The sequence below is a fragment of the Neofelis nebulosa genome, chromosome 7 (genome assembly GCF_028018385.1).
Source record: "Neofelis nebulosa isolate mNeoNeb1 chromosome 7, mNeoNeb1.pri, whole genome shotgun sequence".
Taxonomy (NCBI): domain Eukaryota; kingdom Metazoa; phylum Chordata; class Mammalia; order Carnivora; family Felidae; genus Neofelis; species Neofelis nebulosa.
In genome coordinates this window covers 45,816,606-45,830,798 of record NC_080788.1, presented here as the reverse complement: position 1 = coordinate 45,830,798, position 14,193 = coordinate 45,816,606, and the positions used below count along the sequence as shown (strand labels likewise).

The 14,193-nt window shown below is 40.1% G+C and overlaps 1 long non-coding RNA gene across 1 annotated transcript; it reads right to left on the bottom strand.

Annotated features, from left to right (window-relative positions):
- Window positions 1-299: 299 nt before the first annotated feature.
- LOC131516482 (uncharacterized) lies at window positions 300-13,910 on the bottom strand. Its single transcript, XR_009264105.1, has 2 exons — window positions 3,194-13,910; window positions 300-2,654 (listed from the first exon to the last, which is right to left on the bottom strand). It is a non-coding gene; the product is annotated as an uncharacterized LOC131516482 (long non-coding RNA).
- Between the last annotated feature and the right edge of the window lie 283 nt (window positions 13,911-14,193).

Below are 14,193 nucleotides of genomic sequence, written 5' to 3'. Positions count from 1 at the left end.
TTGTTCCTCCTCTGAGGGGGCTGGAAGGGGGGACCTGCTGCTGTGGGAAGTGGGCAGAAAATCTCCCATGTGTGCATGGGTTCTGAGAAAAGAACTCAGGTCTTTGGCCTCATGGTCAACTTCCTCTGTAAGTTTTCATGTGAAATAAATTGAAAAAGTTTAATATAAATTAAAAAGATAAAAGTGTGAACTTGTCATTTTGGGGGAAATAAGTTGTTGGACTTTTCCAAGCCCTGAAATTTTCTCTAGAAATATATTTAGGTGAATAGGAAGTGCTCTTTATTTAATAACATGCGGTCTTCATATCAGAAGGGTCAAAATTTGCCCTCATTTATTGAGTGTATTTTAGAAATCATATGATTGAACCAACATATCTGTTGGTTTTTTCCTTCCTCCTGAATCATATCTGTTTCTTTAACCTTTCTTGGGACAAGAAAAATCATAAGTGAGTAGTGCAACAATGTTTGTATTACCTCTCAAGGTTTGAATATTTCCTCTTTTTGATTTGGTAAGCATTGTTTAATCACTATATTTTTATTGCATGTTCTGCCTATTGTAATCTTTGCTCTTGATTGAGGGAAAATTTAACAAAGGAAGAAAAGGCAGTTGGTAACATTGTTTGGGAATACCTGACCTGATTTGTTCAGGGGAGATCAAGTATTTGCATTAAAAATGAAAAGGACAATTGAATGCATTGCCTTCAGTAAGTACCTTCATTAAACTGAAGATCCGTTCTTCTTTCTTCCATTTAGTCAGTCATTTATTACAAAGATAGTTAAGATGTGGTTCCCATCTCTATGAAGCTTGAGTGTGTGACAGGGACTGACATAACTCCTATGTTCATTCCGCAAATAGTAACTAAACTCTTACTATTTACTAGGCATTGTTCTTGACACTGGGGATATAGCAGTCAACAAGACAGAAATCCTCATGCTCCTGTTGTTACATACTAGCAGGAAACCGACAGCAGACAGATAAGTAATACATATGTGTATAGGAAGGAGATGGTGCTAGAGAGAAATTAAAGGAAGTGATAGAGACTGTAGGAGAGTGGGGTGGAGAGGGAGAGTGCTTAACATTGGTAAATACTGTGGTCAGGGAGGCCCTTAATGAAAAAGTGACATTTGAGTCCAGATCTGAAGAAGATGAAGGGATGATCCATGAGGATAAATGGGGGAAGAGCATTCTAGGCCAAGAGGAAAGAGTTGCAAGGCCTTGAAGCAGAAGCTTGTCTTCCATGTTTGAGGAGCAGCAAGGAGGCTAGTGTCAATGGAGCAGAGGAAAGGTGGGGACAAAGAAGAGGTAACAGTACAAGGGAGAAGGGGTATGCTGTGAATGCCCTTGTAACCCGTCACACAGAAATTGTCTTTGCGTGAAATAGGTAGGACGTGGAAGGTTTTGAGCAGAGGACTGACTTGATCTGGCCAATGTTTCAATGGTGCACCAAGACCAGACTGGTTGGGAGGGAGGGGAAGCAGGAAGGCCAGTTAGGAGGTTCTGGCAATAATCCTGGCACTAGCAATAGTGGCTTAGGCCAGGGTTACAGAAGTAGAAATGGTGAGAGTGGTCCGATTCTAGAAATGCTTTGGCGGTTCTGTTTGAGGACGTGCTGACAGACTGAGTTTGTTTAGGAGAGAAATGGTCAAGAATGGAGTCAAGAATGTCTCCGAGGGTTTTGTCCTGGTGAGGAGTCAGAAGGATAGAGTTTCCGTTAACCAAGACGGGAAACCTGTGAAAGAGTGGGTTTTTAAGGGCAGATCCGGAGTTTGATGTTGCACATAGAAAATTGGAGATGCCTGTTAGACATCTAGGTAGAAACGCTGGGAGACAGATGTGTCAGGAGCCTGAGTTCGGGAGAGAGGTCTGGGCTGGAGACATTTCGTTGGTGTTCCTCCACTTACGCAGTGTGTACGTGATGCTGCATACGAGCCCCAAAGGAGAAAACATGGATGGACACTAAGCCCCTGGATGAACTCTGGGGATCTCCAAACTGAGAGGCCAGAGATGTAAAGAGGAAGCATATAGGAAAGTTGGAAAGGAGCAGCTAGTAGTGTGGTAGAGGGCAACATGGGCGCTCAGTATTCTGGAAGCCTGAAGGAGAAAGTGATCTGGGAAAGAGGGAGTTGATGACTAAGCCTAAAACGGCGGAAAATCACAGAAGACGGCGATGAAGAAGTGGCTACCGGGCTGAACAATGTGGAGGTGACCTGGATGAGAAGATCCGTGTTTGTGGAGTGTGGAGGTGAGAACATGACTGGAGCGGTTCAAAGAGGGTATTAGAACAAATCGGCATTCAGCGCATATAATCATTTGAGTTTTGCTCTAGCCCAAGAGAAGGGGAAAAAACTACAGCAACCGAAGGTTGAGAAGGTTGTCTTAGACATTAGAAAAGTGATAGTATGTCTGTAGGTTGATGGGAAAAATTTAGTCGAGAGAAAAGGTGTGGGAATGAGATGGGAGACCTGCCAGAGTGGCATTCTTAGGAAGAGAGGGGGTAATTCTGTAGGGCACAGGAGGCAAAGCCTATCTTTGATGGAACACCCACAGTAACAGGAGTGAAGGCCAGTGAAGGGGCTCAGATGCACGTGGTCAGTTCCATGAAGCAGTGGGAGCTTGTGGAGTTCGGTTTCTCTCTTCTTTCATTAACATTGCACCTGAGGTATAATACACACACAGGAAAGTATGTGTTACTAGGATCCAGGTCAGGAAACAGAACATTACCAGCAATCCAGAATGCCCCTCTATCCCTTTCCAGTTACCACCGAAGCTACTGTAAAGAAAACTATGGTCCTAACACCATAGGTGATTTTGCCTGATTTTTACCTTTCTTGTAAGTACTATATTCTCTTTTGCTTATGACTCCTTCAACTCGCTGTTATGAGTTTTATCCGTGTTGCTGTGTAATACTCTATTATACAACTATACCATAGTTTATCCATTCTCTTGTTGATGAATATTTGGGTTGTTTCCAGCATTTCTCTGAGTTATGTTCCTGTGAACCTTCTGGAACCTGTTTTATAGAAAGCACATATACGTTGGGTACACATCTAGGGGAGAAACTCGAGCGGCCATGAGCATACACGTGTTTGACTTAAGACTGTGATGTAGTTTTACAACATGATGAGTTTTACGACTCAGCTCCCACTAGCAAGGTATGAGAGTTTCATCTCCTTCCTTGTGACTTTGGGCATACCTTATTTTATTTAGTTTCACTGAATTGTGCTTCTGTTTTTCACACCTGGAAGGTTTGTGGCAATCCTATGTTGAGGGAGTCTTTGGGTGCCATTTTTCCAATAGCATTTGTTCACTGTGTCCTTGTCATGTTTTGGTAATTCTTGAGGTGCTTCAAACTTTTTCATTATTATTATATTTGTTACGGTGATGAGTGGTTTCTCGAGATGGAATCGACTGGTGAAGATGCTGTGAAGGTTGTTGAAATGACAACAAAGTGTTGAGTACATAAATTTAGTTGATAAAGCAGCAGCCAGAGGATTGAGTCCTTTTGGAAGAAGTTTTCTGGGTAAAATGCTATCCAACAGCATCACAGGCTACAGAGAAATTGTGAAAGGAAGAGTGAATGATGTGGCCAACTTCATTGTTGTCTTATTTTAAGAAACTGCCACAGACATCCTAGCAACCACCACCCTGGTCACGCGGCAGCCATCAACATCGAGGCAAGACCCTCCACCAGCCAAAACATGACAACTTGCTGAAAGCCCAGATGATGGTTAGCATTTATTCTTAATGATAAAGTATTTTCAAATTAAGGTCTGTACTCTTTTTTTTTTTTTTTTTTTTTTAAGGCATAATGCTATTGCACACACCATAGACCACAGTGTAGCATAATTGTAACTTTTATATGCACTGGGCAACCAAAAAATTAATTTGACCTGTCTTTTTGTGATAGCTGTTTCATTGCAGTGGTCTGGAGCCCGAGCCACAAAATGTCTGAGGAATGCCTGTATTTCTACTGTCATTTTAACCGTTCTGGTGAGTGGTAGTGGTACCAGGTTCTACAGTTTTAATTTGCATGTGTAGTAGCTTTTCATATGTTTATTAGTCATTTAGATGTCTTGGAAGTTCTCTTATTACTTTTATTTAGTTCAGTGAAATATCAAGCAAGATGACTTTATCAGATGAGGATGGAGATTTTGGAGGTGTTTGGAAAGAGGAAAAGGTATAATTGTTTCAAATTGGAAACTGGAAAAGAAGCCCGACCAAGGGGAAAAAACTGCCAGGCAGCATTAAGGTTCCAGTGACATTAAGGAGGGTGAGTCTAAAAAGAAATCAGCTATTCATCCACATTCAGCTGCTAGAGGACAGGCATATAGAGTAGGATTTACTCAGGTGTGTGATCTACCCAAGGAAGTATGAGAGGGGGCAAAGGAGCTTATGTTATGTGCAAGAGAGTGGTCATAATGATGACCATGGAACTGAATCTGAGTAAGGTGGAAGGGGAGGGGGGAATCCTGAAATAGGTAAAAGGGGCATAGTGGAGTGTCAAGTTCTTGATGTGTTGGGATTGCTTTGAAGTGAGGGATTTGTTCTATTTCAAGGAGTCTATTAAAGGTTTACAGAAACGGTAACATTTGAACTCTCTTAAATCTTTAATTATAAATTTCCCCTTCCTCCTTTTTGGTCTTTTTGGCAATTTGTTGAACAAGGTAGGTCTTTTCCCTCTACATTTTCCCTCACATTGTGGATTCTGCTTATAGGATCCTATCAGTTCTTTCATTTAACATATTTCTCTCCCCAATATTTCTTATAAACTGGTATTTGGATCTGGGGGAGCCTGATCCAGTTTTGAAATTTTGCCAAGAAAATGTCATGGTTGGTATTTTGTATTTCCTGTTGTATCCCAGCAGGAGGTACATAACATCGTTTTGTGTGTGTGTGTGTGTGTGTGTGTGTGTGTGTGTGTGTGTATGTGTATGTGTGTTTTAAAATGATGGGACTGAACTGTGGGGTTTGGACGTTGTCAGCATGATTATAAATTCCCCATAACCTTTCGACCTAATCGTTTTAGCAGTCATTGATGATCGTTGATATTATTTCATAATGAATTGTAAAATGGAAACCTCTTAATTCTACAAATCCTTCACATTTTTATAAAGCACAAATTTTTCATAACTATTATTCCAGTGAGGTACAGTTATTTCCCATTATCAGCTTTTAGAACACTGAACAGTTTAGCAGCAAATTTACATACATAGGGAAGGTGTTGGTATCATTTTGAACCTGTGGGTTAAAAACATACTTTATATGCTGTGATGCACTTCAATTATTTTGATGCTTGAAATGCTCCATTTTTGGCTAGTGTATTATTTTCCTGTGGCTACTGTACCAAATTGTCACAAATTTGGTAGCTGTAAATAACAGAAATTTTATTGTTTCACAGTCCTGGAGGCCAGAAACCCAAAATCAGTTTCACTGGGTTAAAATCCAGGTATTGGCAAGGCTGTGATCACTGTGAAGGCTGTAGGGGTGAATGTGGTCCTTGCCTCTTCTACCTTCTGGTACCTGCCAGCCATCCTTGGCTTGTAGCCACATTACTCCAACCTCCACCTCTGTGGTCATATGGCTTTCTCTTCTGTGTCTCAAATCTTCTTATGCATCCCTCTCATAAAAGAGATGTATGACTGCCTTTAGGACACACCCTGACTATCCCGTGGTCTCTCCATTTCAAAATCCTTAGTCACATTTGCAAAATTTTTTCAGTATAAGGAAACACATCTTTCAAAGATTAGGACCTGATATCATTGGTGGCCATTATGCAGCCTGCTAAAGCCAGTGAGAGCCCTTTAAAGTTAGGCTTTAAAATCCCCAAAGCTCTGTGTCTTTTTGACTTGACTCCAGGAATTTCTGATAACTGCCTTATTTTCCGAAACAAGAAGGCTTTCCGAGTTCTCTATATTTCTCATCCCTTACCTTTAATTAGCCATTCTCCAAGGAGGTGGGTTTTGTTGTTGTTGTTTTAAAAGTGTGAATGGTATTTATAAACTACAATTTGGGCATTAGGAATGCTCTTTGCTAGTGAGTTGTCCACTGAATCAAAGGATCCAGGAATCAAGCAGGGCTTGGGGAATAGGAAGAATGGCTCTTCTCAATAATACATCTAATAACCCCACTCACAGAATTTTGGCTTCTGTACTTGAAACTTTGGGATCTGCTGGTTGAGTCCCAAGGGAGGAATGTGTCCATTAGGAAACCAACAGTGCTCTCAATGAACTGGAAAGTGTGACTTGCACTTGGGCATTTAGGGTGCTTGTGCCACTGAACCAAGGGGAAAAGTAAGGGGTTACTGTATTGACTGGGGTGCTTGGTCTCAATTGTCAAGGGAAATATGGCTGTTGCTAAGCAATGGAGGGCACTCTCTGGAGTGCTTCCGTAGTGCTTCTACGTTCAGCTGTTCAAAATTAATAGAAGGCTACAGTAACTCACCAAAGGAAGAATCAATAAGGACTTAGATACTTGAGGAATGAAGGGTAGGGTCTCCTCACTAGGTAAAAAACCCCAGCCGGCTAAGATGCTGACTGAGGGCAACAAGAAAATGATCTGGGCTGTGAAGACAAGATAAGAGATAGCCATACGATTTATAACAATGAGGACAATGCCAGCTGTTGCTTTCCTACATATTTTCACTTGTTAATCACCTTCCCTCTCTCTTCTGTTAAATATAAAAGTTTTGGTGGTGACTGATTTATAATTGAGACTCAAGATGATAAAATATCCTCCAGGGGGATTGTCTCAACTAAAATTCTCATCATCCAGATGTTCATAGTGACTGGTGGGATGTTTTGTCTTTCTTTGGGGGGAGAGATTAAGTGTACTTTGTACAAGAAAAGTTTGTTGTGTATAAATCTCAAAAAGAGGCAAGAGGATGGGTGTACAGGCAGAGTAGTTAAAGGAGGGTGCTGGATATTGTCTGTTCCTTCAGCTCTCTCTCTATATATTTATGCTTTGAGAGAGAGAGAGAGAGAGAACATAAGCAGGGGAGGGGCAGAGAGAGAGGGAGATACAGAATCTGAAGCAGGCTCCAGGCTCTGAGCTGTCAGCACAGAGCCTGATGCAGGGTTCGGGCTCACGAACCACGAGATCATGACCTGAGCCAAAGTTGGAAGCTTAACCAACTGAGCCACCTGGGTACCCCTCCTCCAGCTCCATATTAACTCTTCTATATTTTTTCCTCTTCACTGTTGTGGCAGGAGATCCACAAGCTACATTTCCCTAGACTCTGCAGCTGGATTTCTGTAAGTCTGACCTGTGAGAGGCACTACTGGGATACTGGGGGGGAGAACCCATCTTCCAGTGGTGTCACAAGCAATGGTACTGGCTGCGGTACTCCAGCGGCAGAAGCTGGAGTGCACCAGCACAGTGGCAGCTGTGGCTGATGAGAGTAGGCTCTTGGCTGCTTGGTTCCACAGTAGCAGCCTCAGCGATAGTGACTGTGGGTCTTAGGATTTTCCTTTTTGCTTCTTCCCGCCATAGGAATAGCAGCTGTTTCCTTAGTATTCTTTAGATACACTTATTCCTCCTTTGCTCCTCCAGCCCTTTGAAGACCTTTGTAACAAACTCCCTATATTACATTTCTTGTGTTTGAAACACTTTCTAAAAAAAATTTTAAAAATAACTTGTTTTTGAGAGAGGGAATGTGCATGAATGGGGGACGGTCAGAGAGAGAGGAAGACAGAGGCTCCGTGGTGACAGTAGAGAGCCCTACATGGGGCTCAGATTCACAAACGGTAAGACCATGACCTGAGCCATAGTTGGACACTTAACCGACTAAGCCACTCAGGTGCCCCTAAATTTTTTCTAAAGTTTATTTTTATTTGAGAGAGATACAGAGAACAAGTGGGGGAGGGGCAGAGAGAGGGAGGGAGACCTAAGAGCCGAAGCAGGCTCCATGCTATCACCGAAGAGGCCCACACAGGGCTTGAATTCCCAAACCATGAGATCATGACCTGAGCTGAAATCAAGAGTTGGACGCTCAACTGATTGAGCCACCCACACACCCTGTTTGAAATACTTAATGTGGTTTCTGTTTCACTGATTAGACACTGACTGATACACTTCCTCTACGACTGGTATTATCAGGGCCCCCAAGACAAGCTGAAGACATAGTTCTTTTCCTCAGGGGTCCTACAGCTTGTCAAGACAAGAAGATAATTCAGTACTAAGTAGGGTGGTACAGGAATTCGGAGACATGGGAAATGGAAAGATGAGGAAAAGCTTCTCAGATGTGGTGGGGCTCAACTAGAACAGACAGCTCTCTAGGGAAGGCAGGGAGAAGACACATAGCAGGTTTTCTCCTAAGCATTATTTTTTTAAAGGTTAAAAAAACCCAAAAACCTGTTGGCAAAATATACCTAACATTAAGTTGACCATCTTAGCCATTGTAAAGTGTCCAATTCATTATGGTTCGTGTTGTTTTGCAACCAATCTCCCAGAACTTTTTTCGTCTTGCAAAACAAAACTCTGTACCCGTTAAACAACTAAATCCTCCCAACCCCAACCCCTGGCAGCCACCATTCTGTCTAAGTTTGTTGTAGGTCCCTCATGTAAGTGGGACCATAGGGTATAGGTGCTTATCTTTCACTTAGCATAATATCCTCTAATTTCATCCATGTTGTAGCATGTGTGAGACTTTTTTAAAGGCTGAATGATATTGCATTGTATGTGTATGTAACATTTTGTTTATCCATTTGTTCATCAATAGACACTTGTGTTGCTTCCAACCTTTTGACTCTTACGAATAATGCTGTTGTGAACACTGGTGTACAAATATTTCTTTCAGTCTCTGCTTTCATTTAGTTTTGGTATATACCCAGAAGTAGGAAGGCTGGATCATAGAGTAATTCTAGTTGAAAATTTTTGAGGGACTGCCATGTTTTCCATAGTAGCTGTACCATTTTATAGTCAGTTGTACACAAGGGCTGCAATTTCTCTACATCCTTACCAACACTTGTATTTTGTTAGTTTTGTTTTGATAGTAGCCATCGTAATGGGTGTGAGGTGGTCCTCAACACTTAAGGTTTTGTTTTGAGCTATATGGTTTTTAAGAAGTTGGTGGAATTTGTTACCTGTTTCTGTGGTAATAAGGTGTTTTTTACCCTATTTAAAGAATGTCTTTTGCTGTTTTTCGGCAGTTAGATTATGGAGTGCATCATTATCCTGTTTGGAGTTTATCAAACTTCTTCACTCTGTCAGTTTAGGGCTTTCCTCAAATCTGAAAAAAATTGGCCATTATTTGTTCATTTTTCTATGTGACAAAAAGAAAATGCTGTATTCTGGATAGATTTTATTGCTAGGTCTTCAATTTCACTGAACTTTTCTTTTGCAGTGTCTAATTTGTTAATTATTCAATATTTCACTGCATATATAGTTATTTTTTATTTCTATCCCATTTTGGTTACTTAAAAATATTTTAAATTTTTTTCATGTTTTTAATACTTGTACAAAATTAGCTGTCTTAACATCCTTGTCTGCTGGCTTTCATCACTGCCATGTCTGGGTCTTTTCCTATAGACTACTCTTTCTTTTAGTTATGGGTCACATTTTTCTGCTTCTTAACATGTCTACTAATTCTTTAATTAGATAGGTGCAGGACATTATGACTGTTACATCATTGAGGAACTGGATTTTGTTTACTTAGCAGTGTCAGGCTTTGTTTTAGCAATTATTTGTGGATCAGTTTGATCCCTTTGAATCTTGTATTTAAAGCATCTTTGCTAGGGTGGGTCTAAGCTAAAGTGGCCTTCACTCCAGGGATATATTTTTTTTAATATATTTTTTTAAGTTTTATTTATTTATTTTGAGAGACACAGAGACAGTGTGAGTGGGGGAGGGGCAGAGAGAGAGGGGAGAGAGAATCTCAAGCAGGCTCAGCACTGTCAGCTAAGAGCCTGATGCGGGGCTCGAACTCATGAAACCACAAGATCATGACCTGAGCTGAAACTGAGTTGGACGCTTAACCAGCTGAGCCACCCAGGTGCCCCTTACTCCAGGGATATTTTATGGTCACTACAAAAGGCATGATCCCCCTCTACTTAATACCCCGGGTGATTACTGAGGACTCTTCACTCTGGCTCTTCACCCTCTGTGAGCTCTGGGAATTGCTGTTTGCAACTAGCCTCGTAACCTAAGTCACTTCTTGCTTGATCCTGTAGAGTGTCATTCTACCTATATGCAGCCAAGTACTCAGTGAAGACACAGTGAAGACACTGTATTGATTCCTTTCTGGAATTCTGCTTACTTCCAATTACCTCACTGTCCCTAAACTCTGATCTCTACTTTGCATCACCACACAGTTACACATGTATTTTCTCATGATAAGAACTTTTATGATTTTTCTCTTAGCAACTTTCAAATATGTAATACATACATGGTCACCATCTGGGACATTACATCCCTAGGACTTACTTATAACTGGAAGTTTGTACCTTTTGACCATCTTCAACCATTTTGTCCACCCAACTCTACTCCCTGCCCCTGGCAAACACTGATCTATTCTCTGTATCAATTTTTTTTTTTTTTAAGATTCCACATAAAAGTGAGATCATACAGAATGTGCTTTCTTTTTCACTCAGTATAATTCTCAGGATGTATCTATCCATCTTGTCACAAATGGCAGAATTTCCTTCTTTTTTATGCCTGAATAATATTCCATTGTGTATGTATTTATATATATCACATTGTCTTCATCTAATGACAGACACAGGTCATTTCAATGTCTCAGTTATAAATAATGCTGCAAGAACATAGGCATGCAGATATCTTTTCAAGATAGTGACTTTGTTTCCTTTGGAGAAATAGCCAGAAGTGGAATTGCTGGATCGTATGGTAGTTCTATTTTTAATGTTTTGAGGAATTTTCATATGGTTTTCCATAGTGGCTGTACCAATTTATATGATCACCAATGGTGCACACGAGTTCTCCACATCCTAACACTTAATTCCTGTCTTGCTGATACCAGCCATTCTAACAGGTTTGAGGTATGGTATCTCGTTGTGGTTTTGATTTGCATTTCCCTGATATTAGTGATATTGAGCTCCTTTTCATGTACCTGCTAGCATTTGTATGTCTTCTTTGGAAAAATATCTATTTGAAATCCTTATTTTTTAATTAGACTGTTTTCTATTGAGTTGTAGGAGTTGGTAATATATTTTGAGTGTTAACATCTTATCAGATATATGATTTGCAAATATTTTCTCCCATTCAGTAGGTTGCCTTTTCATTTCATTGATGGTTTCCTTTGCTGTGCAGGTTTTTTTGGTTTGTACAGGGCTACTTGTTTGTTTTTGCTTTTGTTGCCTTTGAAGTTAGATCCAAAAAAAATCATGAAGACTGATGCCAAGGAGCTTACCACCTGTGTTCTTCTAGGAGTTTCATGGTTTCAGGTCTTACATTCAAGTCTTTAATCCATTTTGAGCCTTTTTTTTTTTTTTTTTTAAGATTTAAGTATTTCCTACACCCAACGTGGGACCTGAATTCATAACCCTGAGATCAAGAGTTGCACACTGTACCAACTGAGCCAGCCAGGCACCCCTGAGCTCATTTTCATGTATGGTAGAAGATAGTGGTTGAGTTTCATTCTTTTGCTGAAGCTGTTCAGTTTTCTCAACACGAGTTATTAAAGAGACTGTCTTTTCCCCATGGGTATATTCTTGGCTCTTGGGTCATGAATTAGTTGGGACATATATGCGTGGGTTTATTTCTGGGCTCTCTGTTCCATTGATCCATGTGTCTCTTCCTATGCCAATACCATACTGTTTTGATTATTATAGCTTTGTTAATATCCTTTGAAGTCAGGGAACATAATGCCTCTAGCTCTTCTTTCTCAAGATTGTTTTGGCTATTTGGGTGTTCGGTGGCACTTCATCTTGGAAAATAGAATGTATAAAAATCACAGGGAGAAAAACATAGAGCATGTGTGTCCACTCCCTTAACTTAGACAAAGGTTTGGTACTTACCCATGCACTTTACACTTCTAAAAGTGTAAAGAATAATCTCCAATCTCTGCCTAGGGGCAAAGGAACCAATTTTGAAGCCAATTTCTCCTGGAACAGAACTTTAAGGGTTCACATAGTCTTTCTGCACAGTGCTCTTGAGCTAATCCTACTAAATTCTTTGCTGCATGTTGACACATTCCTATACCTATTATAAAGTGAAATGCCTTGCCCTAAACCCCGTGGAAAGTCTGTCTACCTATGTACTAGGAAAATAAGGTTCTAGTATTACCACAGCATTAAAAAAAACCAAAACAAAACTGGATGAGTTTTCACCAAATTAGAGGGCATTTTCAGAATGGATTGACAAAGTCTTTAAAATCTACTGGAGGGTCCTGAAAGTCTCCAGAAAAAAAAATGGCAATCATTGTATTAAGCAACTGAAACTGAGTTATGAGACAGCTATGTGGGTCCCATATGCCATGATAGTAAGATAATGTGGACAGAGAAAACCATAGTAAAAAAACAAGCCCTAAATATATTTTAGGACAAATGCCACACATTACAGGCATTAAGATAAAAACCCAAGAACTCTTTTAAGAAATTTTCTAACATATATTCAAATAGTGAGGTGAGTATCATGAATCCCATTTACCTATTACTAACCTTAATTTTGTTTTATTAGGGTCTCTCCTCCTCTTCTCCCAGCCCCTGATCACTTCCCTCCTTAGTTTTTGCAGTACCAGGCGTCATAGAGTTTCATTCGAAAATATTTTAGTAGCAGGCATGGATTATGATTTACTGCGTTCTCACTTGGACAGCTCCATGTATTGTGCTCTTACATGTGTAGTCGTAAGGACTTAAAGCAATGCTATGAAGGACCGCTTGTATTTTCATTTAGTTTTACAGCTTTGGGGCTTTATACTCCCCCTTCAGGCTTTTTGGTCTTGGAGAAGTGGACCCCTATCTGGATCTTGACTTTCTGGTGCACTGGAAGAGGATGGGTTTATTGGTTGATCTTGAAGTTTCCATCACCTTTGAAGTCTCTGATCTGTGAACCTCATCACGGGACCAGTGAAATTTCCCTGGTCTGGGGCTCTGTCATTCCCACAATTAATCTTCTAGGCTAAATTTTAACTCCTGCCAGGATACTTGTCTATCTTCCCTGCATTATTTCAGCTTTGTTTCATATGTCTCCCCCCACCCAAAGCCCATTAAAGGTGCTGTATTTGCTTGCTCTGGGAATGCAAGCTGGTGTAGCCACTCTGGAAAACAGTGTGGAGGTTCCTCAAAAAACTAAAAATAGAACTACCCTACCACCCAGCAATTGCACTACTAGGTATTTATCCAGGGGATACAGGTGTCCTGTTTCGAAGGGACACATGCACCCCCATGTTTATAGCAGCACTAGCAACAATAGCTAAAATATGGAAAGAACCCAAATGTCCATCGGTGGATGAGTGGATAAAGAAGATGTGGTATATATATATATATACAATGGAGTATTACTTGGCAATCAAAAAGAACGAAATCTTGCCATTTCCAACTACATGGATGGAACTGGAGGGTATTGGAGGGTATTATGCTAAGTGAAATTAGAGAAAGACAAAAATCATATGACTTCACTCATATGAGGACTTTAATATAAAAACAGGAAGGGGGACAAACAGAAGAGACTCATAAATATGGAGAACAAACTGAGGGCTACTTCGAGGGGTTGTGGGAGGGGGGATGGGCTAAATGGGTAAGGGGCACTAAGGAATCTACTCCAGAAATCATTGTTGCACTATATGCTAACTAATTTGGATGTAAATTTATTTCATTTAAAAAATAAAATAATAAATAATTTGCTCAGCTTTCAAGACCTCTGGTATTCTGCTTGCAGTCTACCATGTCAACTGTATCTTCCACTTTCCCTTACCATGTGCTGTTCTATTAAGTCCAAATTTTGTAACTATGCTACAAATAATGGCTTCCCATCATATATATACGTATATATATGTGTGTATATATATATATATATATACACACACATATATATACGTATATATATATATATTCCCATCTTATATATATGTGTGTGTGTGTATATATATATATACACACACACACACATATTCAAATACGTGTACATCAACTTTCAAAATTTTACCCTTAGTAGCATTTAATTATGATCCACTCAAAACTGAAGGCAACCTACTTTCACACTGTGATTGATGTCTACCAAGAGATATTCACTTTTCTTTTC